We start from the raw sequence: 9,380 nt of genomic DNA, 5'->3' as shown, positions 1-9,380 counted from the left end.
TTGTTTCAACCGTTCCAGCAGACGAGATCTATTGAAGAAATACCAGTCAATATTATATAATCGGTAAATAACAATAATAACAATTATGATTTCAAAACAGGTTATAACATATCTAATAATTATAAATATTTGGTTTGTAGTTTCATGAATCTATGATAAGATAGCAATCAAATAAATGCCTTTAACCAAAGCCTTGCGGCATTTGGTTCCAATCAAGCTCTGCTTTATGCCGTGAGGGAAAACTGCTAGCAGACGATTCACCACGAATACCTAGTTGATAAGTAAAGAACCTCTTTGTAAAGTTAATTAGTCAGACATCCAAACACCATGGAACAACGTTGTCAAACGATTCGTGAGCAATTCTGTGCCCTGGTTGAGTACGCTAATACAAGTAACTGAAGCTGGTGAACCTGGAGTTCCCCGTACTACAGCATACACTTTGTGGAGGAAGTGTAACAGATAACGTGGCTCGAAAAGACGGCACCGGCCCTCTAAAGGTCTCAACTCAGGACCAGGATCTGTCCTTGATTATGTCAGTTGTCAAAACACTTTCATGACTTTCCGACAGTTCTTGTTAGCATTTATTTTCCCTGGTTCCTTTCGTGCTGCTTGACGACACCTCAAAGATGCTCGTCTTCAGGTCTATCGAGCTGTACGTAAGGAACAGTTGACAGGCATCCATAAAGTCGACCGACTAACATTTGCTGTGGCAAATATTATTCATAACCGGGATAGAGTAATATTTACACACGAGAAGAAATTTACATAATCGAATGATGCCCCAAGACTCGTTTATATATCCATAGGGAAACGATCCGCAGTACATGCTTCGCACGCATCGAAAGGGACATGTCACTTTCCACTGTATGTGAGGATACAGTAGGTGAGTTACACCTCATAGAGGGTCGATTGTATCAGTTATTTTGTTCCCAGTTGTAAGATATGCATTTCAAGACGACATTGTAGAAATTCAATACCATCATAACTCAGTTCACGATTCCTATTTGGTTCAAGCCTGGTTTTAACAAAAGCCCAATGTTGAATTAGTCGACTGGGTCCCTAGAGCACCTGACTTGAATCCGATGGAAAATCTACGGGCAGAAATGATTAGAACGCTACAAGAAAATTTGCCTGATAATTCACCAAGGAGAGATGACAATTTATGGAAGCTTCTTCTTGCGTAAGAAGTTGCACGGAGATATGGATCGGGCGATATGTCGCCAGCTTAGGTAACTCTACCAAAGAGTTTAAGAGCTGTCATAGAAGCTAAAGAGGACTACACAAGATATTAATCTTCAATAAAGCCGGCATAATTTCCTAGTCAAACCTAAAAGTTGTGTTCAGAAGTGCCTAATTACGTCCATTTTTCCTCTAACTTGACTTCAATTCAGGCTTGTGACTTCCCGCGTACTTCTAAACAATATGATATTTGCTTACCGGAAGATGTTTAGTTTCTCGTGGATCTCGTGTTTAAGTGGTTAGCATTCTTGCTTTGCAAACCGTAGATCTAACATCGATTCTTCGCGGGAGAACTTATTTGTGTTCAACAACGGATAACATTTGTTTTAAAATCATTCACTTATTTGTAATTTTGAAAGTGAAATATTTGCAGCAAGGCATTCCAACATAAGAATATTTAGCTACTTTACAATGTTAATCATCAATAGAGAAGAAAAGCAATCTGGTTAACTACAGAAAACGTAAAGGATACACAAGAAAAGCTGGGTACACAAAATAAAGGAAACAATAAACATAAAATCGAGAAAAAAGTCGCTTGTCTATCACAAGAACAAAAATCCTAAGTAGTTAGATGACCTAAATTCTAGTGCAAAACTCTAGAACAGGTAAATTTAGCCATTTTTATATAAATCTCACTCCCAAATTATCCTAACGCTAAAAGCATTTTAGTAAGTATTTAATGTTTTGCTTCACTGTGATCGAAGTGATGGAAAATTATTTGAACATAGGTATTTATTGATCACCAGAAGCGCAACACTTTAAGTAACACATAGTAAATATGACATAGGGTAAAAATATATAATGTTTTTGTCACCATGATCCGGGCGAGCGAATTTCTTAGTCTTTGAAAATTGTTTTTTTCTTGCTACTGTTATTCTGTTCAATTCTCTACTCCCCAAATTATCCTAGCGAGAAAGCACTTAGAGAAGAAATGTAACAAATTACAACTTTATAATATTAAAAATCATATAAATCTTGAAATTCTCTTTCGAACACTTTTTGAATCATGAAAATCGGACCATAAAGAAATATGCACTTATATATATAAATACAACCATGTGAAACAGGTGAAATAAATGTTTTAAAATCAGAATAAAATGTAGCAAAACCACCGGCTGATTCTGGGTGCAATCCCCTTATTTTCGATATTATTACCGAAGGTTTCTCCATGTACTCAGGATCCAGTCAGTTTATTCCTGACTGTTCAGATCTGACTAACTTTCTATCTAATTTTATTTGAGCTGCTGCTGCTTGTGCTTTTTCTGTTGCTGCTTCTTTTGTTTCTATTTCTGTTGTTTTTCCTGACTAGTGCTAGTCTCCGTACACATCAACTCGGTCTGACTTGGTGACTTGCAGAGGAGAAAGTAAAAATTTTTTGTTGGTTGGCAGTTGGATTCGTCCCATCAAGAATGAGGCCGCTAACAACTCACAGGTAGCCAGGCTGCGAGCAAATTTGGTCGGCTAACACTTGCTCAAGAAAAGCGAGTGAAAGTGGGTTCTTATATATGAAAAAATACTTCTACAAGTAGTGACATCTATCAGCAAAGTGATAAACAATAATCGCAATAATTGAAGTATGAATAACTGTTGAATAACTGTAACTGAATAACTGTTTTAATAGAAGGCTCAACTGACTGGCAAATTCAGAAAACATAATATTATCAATATTTCAGTTCCTATTGAATATTTTGGCAATCTGACTCCCTACTTGAATAGCCAACTTTATTGCAGATTGCATACTTGAAGGGGCAAGTATTGTTAATTGCATAACTTCGAAAAATGCAGGGGCAAATTATAGAAACTCATTTCTCCTTTATTAGTCTTATTTCCGAGGATCTTAGAAAACTACAGTTCGTGACAATGAAAATGCTACCTTCGTATATTACTTTTTAAATAAAGCTCGATGAGTACTTTCAGTAATGTACTGAAAGTACTCAACGAACTTTATCCAAAAATCAGTATTCGATGTTGCATTTTCATTACTGTGAACTGTACTTTCCTAGGATCTTCGGAAATAAGTCTATCCTTTGGTGCTAAAATCGATCAAGACTACAGTACCATTCTACTGATGATGTAAATTTGCAAATATATGTAGTGTAATAGCCAAACAATTTTCCAGTATAATTAAGTATAAATTATGGTATTTGAATACAATATTATGTATAGTTTCTTTACGATTTCCTGATTATCCCCATTGATTGAGGTTGAAATTTGTCAAGATTAAGCAGGATTAAGAAGTAAGCCACCTGAACTTCGAAGTTTTGTTATTTGAATATGTTAAAACACTAGATTATTATTTTTTTCACTGTAACTTTCGCAAAAAAAAAAAATGTACGTTTTTGATTCAACATGGCGTATACTTTCTCAGAGGTTTCTCGATCATTTTCATTGCTTGGGTTTAAAGCCAATAGAGAATGAGGGAATTAATTTCCCCCTTCGATGATTACTATTGTCAAAAATGTTCGATTTTAATACAACGCGTTTTATATGTTCTTGGATGATTGACCATAATTCTTACATTTTGAGGCTGAAATCAGTCAAAAATGAGAGGTGAATTTATCGTCTAATTTAAAAAATACATTAAGCGATAATAATTTAAGTCTGGTAGAATATCATATATATATATATATTCTGAGTATCATCCATACTGCTTGGAATTGAAATTGCGAGTGAATTAGTCCCACTGCTAATTAAGAAAAACGTTGGCCATAAATTTCGTAAATATTCTTTGATTTTTATGAAACACGAATTGAATTACACTAATTTCCTAATAACACACAGCAAACCACGTTTATATTCAGCAATATAACTGTTTTAATATAATAAATTGAAACAATACAGATTATTTTAAGTTGCAATTAAATCTTCACGATAGTTTTAAATCAGCAAATTCCATGTTAGCGATATTTATTGGCGCCATACAGGCAGCGCGGGAATTAACACCTACAGGGTTTGTTCGGAAAGTAACGAGCCCTATTTGCAACTGTACAGCGCCGAGCGAAAAGGAGTGACAGGCACTTAAACTTTAAAGCGGTACCGGAGTTAGTCGCCTTTGTGGTCTCGGTAAATCAGGAAGTGCTGCGGTGTGAACCACTGTGCAGTGACCTTGTTATACTTACGATGCACAGTGGGCCACATGCAGAATCTGAGTGGAAAAAAATTAGTATTCCACATATATATGCAACATATGGTCACAATATCAGTAAAATTATTACTTGGTGCCGTGAGTGACCACAATATATGCAAAACAACTGAAAAGCGATGCGTAAGAGAGAAATAATGAACTGAAAGCTAAAAGATAAAAAAGGACAAAAATAAATGAGCCAAATAGAATAGTAATGTACTTTACCTGCAAAGATTGGAGAGTTAAATCGTGTAATCTTCCTGAGCGCTAGAACTCATCATTGTAGTCTTCGTTGTTGCCGTCTGCATCGTTATTTTATTATTATTATTATTATTATTATTATTATTATTATTATTATTATTATTATTATTATTATTATTATCGACGTCATCATCAAAATAATCATCACAATTATCACTATCGCGATCTTGCCACTTCCTACTTCACCTTCCTGAGATGCTGCACGTTTAATAAGTAACTTCCTGACATCAGAGAGGAATGAGTTATTGTTCTTGTTTCGAAAAGGAGATTGACTTGAAATGATAGGATCGGACCTAAGTAGGAGCATGTACAATACATTGCGAATTTTCTCTTTTCGAGAATGTTTTCTTGCATGAATTGTCTCCTAATCTGCTCTTATGTGGCCTATCTGCTCTAATGTGCTTATGTGTTGCTTCTTGAGCTTCCTCGGAGAGCATTTCGATAGGCAAGATGGTTAGCAACACTCCTCAAAATCATCTATGAAGGCACTTAAAGTCACTTTCACACTGCGAAGAAAATCCACAGAAAGGGTTTCCATTCCATATTTGTTCGTAACATAATTATAAAGGGCTTCGTGTGATGGTTTATAACGCAACACCTCGTACCGATCCTTCCGCGCCACTACGAGCATGTCCGGCTCTCTACACCTAGCTTTGAAAAGAAGATAAATATAAAAATCGGGCAAGAATGGGCAGTAGATCACAACTGGATTTCGAAATACATATACCAAACTATACAGACATGGACGTACATTTTTAAATGCCAATTTGAATTTTCAATAGCAATTCTTTACTACTTAATTACTTCCACTCTCTAGAGATACTTCTACAAAAAAATCAACATAAACCAATCAAATAAAACTTTAGTCAACCAGCAAGTACATATACATGTATTTACTCATAACTTATTTCGCGAACGTTCCTTGCATTTTCACATGTATAATTAAACCACAAATCTTACGTTCACACCACCCCAATTTAGCGCGCTACAAAGCAGATAATGAACTATCAACTTTGAAGTGCTGCTACCATCGCTACAGTCTGTTTTCGTGCTTACTGATACGCAGCAAGAAATCTTGGTTATCACTTAAAACAACTTGTTGTTAGAATGTAGATTAGCCATAGTTGCGAAAACTACTTTTTTCCAGTCAGATTCTGATTCTGGCCCACAGTGCGATGGAGAAACGTTAGAGCAACGTTACGCGTTGAAATTTTGTGTGAAACTGAACAAGACGCCAAAGAAATCTTACGACATGCTGAAGAAATCCTTTGGGGATGACTGCATGTCCTATTCACAGGTAAAGAAGTGGCACAAAGCGTTCCGAGAAGGTCAGGAAAACGTCAACGACGAGGCCCGTTACGGACGCCCCTCAACATTGCAAACGGGGAAAATGTCATCAGTGTGTGTGAATTGCTCAACACAGATCGTCGCATTTGTGTTCATATGATGGCGTAATAGTTAAACCTGCCGTAAACCGTTGTCCACAAGATTGTATCGGAAGAAACACAATTTGTGCAAAACTTGTGCCGAAAGTCTTGACCGACGCGCAAAAAGTGAATAGCGTGGAAACGTGTCAAGAACTGAAAGAACATTGTGAGGAGATCCCAATTTCCTGGACAACGTAATCACTGGTGATGAGTCATAGATTTTTGAATATGATCCGGAATCTAAGAGGCAAAGCTCCTAATGACACACACTATCGTCACCGCGCCAGAAGAAAGCTCGAATGAACCAATCCAAAGTCAAGTCCATGGTCTTTGTTTTTTTTATGCAAAAGGAATCGTGCACCACGAGTTTGTCCCCGCTGGCCAGACTTTCACTGCTTAATATTACAAGGGAGTGCTTGAGAGACTGAACGCCAGGGTCACCAGATTCCGAAAGGAGCTCCCAGGGACATGGAAACTGCATCATGACAATGCACCCTCTCACAATGCCTTGTTGCGACCCGGATCGGCGTAGCAACGGTTCCCTACCCACCCCACAGTACCGACCTAGCCCGGCAGACTTCTTTTTGTTCCCCCAATTGAAACGGCTGGTTAATCTGGGCACTATGGAGAACATCCAACACGATGGCTAAGGGCATCCCGGCCAAGGACTTTCAAAAGGCATATATATAGCATGGGCATCGCGCGGGCAAAGGTGTATTGATGCGGAAGGTATGTACTTTGAGAAATATTAAGTTTTTATATGTATACCATTAATAAATTGTGAGAGAAAAAATGAGGCCTGTTATCCTGTGTAGCTTTGACAATCCCTGTATTAGCGTGACAATTTACTATTAATTTAGCGCGATGCACAAAATGAAGGAATAATTTTCTCTTTTATAATTTCGAAGTGCAAGTTTTATTTAGTTTAGGGACTAATCCCTGTTGCTTCTCTACTCTGGGATTGAAATTGGTGATGGGGCGTCATTTAGGGGGGGTCAGGGAGGGGCAATTGCCCCCCCCTGAGTTTGAGATTTCTATAGATTTTATCAATAAAATAGTAGTAAATCAGTGAAATACGCGAAATTTTACTTATATCAAGGGGTTTTGCCCCCCCAAGCAAAATCTGAAATGACACTCCTGGGGTAAGACCTGGGCCGGCACTAGACGATTTGCCGCCCTGTGCAATAATGTCTAAGAAATATTTTTTTTAAATCATCTATTTTTCATATTTTTCAATTTTGTACATTTAACATATCGCTCCGTGCAAGTACACGCGTTGCACATACAGTATGGTAGAGCCGGCAATGAAAATCTTCCATTATAAAAATCTTCCATTATAAAAATATATACAGTACGGTGGAATTGCTCAACACAGATCGTCGCATTTGTGTTCGTATGATGGCGTAATAGTTAAACCTGCCGTAAACCGTTGTCCACAAGACTGTATCGGAAGAAACACAATTTGTGCAAAACTTGTGCCGAAAGTCTTGACCGACGCGCAAAAAGTGAATAGCGTGGAAACGTGTCAAGAACTGAAAGAACGTTGTGAGGAGATCCCAATTTCCTGGACAACGTAATCACTGGTGATGAGTCATGGATTTTTGAATATGATCCGGAATCTAAGAGGCAAAGCTCCTAATGACACACACTATCGTCACCGCGCCAGAAGAAAGCTCGAATGAACCAATCCAAAGTCAAGTCCATGGTCTTTGTTTTTTTATGCAAAAGGAATCGTGCACCACGAGTTTGTCCCCGCTGGCCAGACTTTCACTGCTTAATATTACAAGGGAGTGCTTGAGAGACTGAACGCCAGGGTCACCAGATTCCGAAAGGAGCTCCAAGGGACATGGAAACTGCGTCATGACAATGCACCCTCTCAGAATGCCTTGTTGCGACCCGGATCGGCGTAGCAACGGTTCCCTACCCACCTCACAGTACCGACCTAGCCCGGCAGACTTCTTTTTGTTCCCCCAATTGAAACGGCTGGTTAATCTGGGCACTATGGAGAACATCCAACACGATGGCTAAGGGCATCCCGGCCAAGGACTTTCAAAAGGCATATATATAGCATTAGGGTGGTCCTTAGGTATATGGGGAAAAAATAAATTATCGAATTTCTTCCGCCGCACCCCCTATTTCTTTTCCTTTGGTAATAGAAACATCATACACAAAATTTCACAAAAATCCATCAACGTTAACCCGTGCCGCAAAGCAGTTGATTTCTGTAAAAAGAAATCCATTTGAATTTCAATGGCACTCGATTTACTATTTTCCAATAAACCTATAATAATTATCACAAATGTAAATAGGACAATAAAAAGCTTTCCTCTGTAATTCAGAATTGACAGGGATTCAAATACAGTCCGTTGGTTATCAGGCAACAAGCTACAAGCATCATGAACATCGTCCATATATATAGTACTTATGGTAATTCACAGTGTTATGAACCACTGTGGAAAAGATATTTGGACCTGTTTCTCATGCCACTTGCTTCGTTAGTAAAATTTAGATGAGTTAGAAATCAATCAGCTAATAAATACAAGTAAAAAATTTAATGATAATGGCTGATATTCCAAAAAATGGACAAAAATATATTTAAGATTGTAGATCGACTTAATGATAACTTTTAGTTTTTACGCAAGGTAGCTTTTCCACATCCTGGAAACAAGTTTCTACAGTCTTTCACCACTTACAAAAGGAATTGTTTCTGTTCATTTTTAGTTAGAATTGCATTGTGACTTTCCATTAACTTTACGCTCTTTCCGCTGCGTCATTTGTATCAACTACTTTATTCCCGGAAAGAAATTCATCATTTGTGGACCAACAAACCGGATCAAGGTCTAGAAAGCCTGTAGAAATACGAAACCTTTTGAAGAACTTCTTCGTGCTTCCTATCACAAAATCAGCAATTTATCTTTCTTCAATATCATCTATTTCACTAGCGTGCAGTTCAAATCGCTTCATCGTTTCGTATGAACTGTCACTATTTTTAAATATTTCTGCTATTTTGTGTTTTGTTCATTATTGATATTCTCGTCAAAAAATAAAAGTGCTCACACTCCTCTGAGAGGTACCAAAGATGTTAGGAAAACTTCAATAAAGCCACTCTCGAGACATCAGAGTTTATGAGTTTGTACGTTTGAAGGCTCTTCAAAAATTGTAAATGTTGATGTGGTGAACGAGATGCACTGGGACAAGAAAACCAAGTAAACCAAGCTTTTTAGAACAGGAAAAGTGCACACTTGACACAGTCCTTCTTCTTCCTGCTCATTTAATTTAAACTGATTACTAAACAGAAATATTTTTAAACATGATAAGGATTTTCCCAT

The sequence above is a fragment of the Thermobia domestica genome, chromosome 5 (genome assembly GCF_964235325.1).
Source record: "Thermobia domestica chromosome 5, izTheDome1.hap1.1, whole genome shotgun sequence".
Lineage (NCBI taxonomy): Eukaryota > Metazoa > Arthropoda > Insecta > Zygentoma > Lepismatidae > Thermobia > Thermobia domestica.
The sequence above is the reverse complement of the archived record's forward strand: the minus strand, read 5'-3'. Positions refer to the sequence as shown.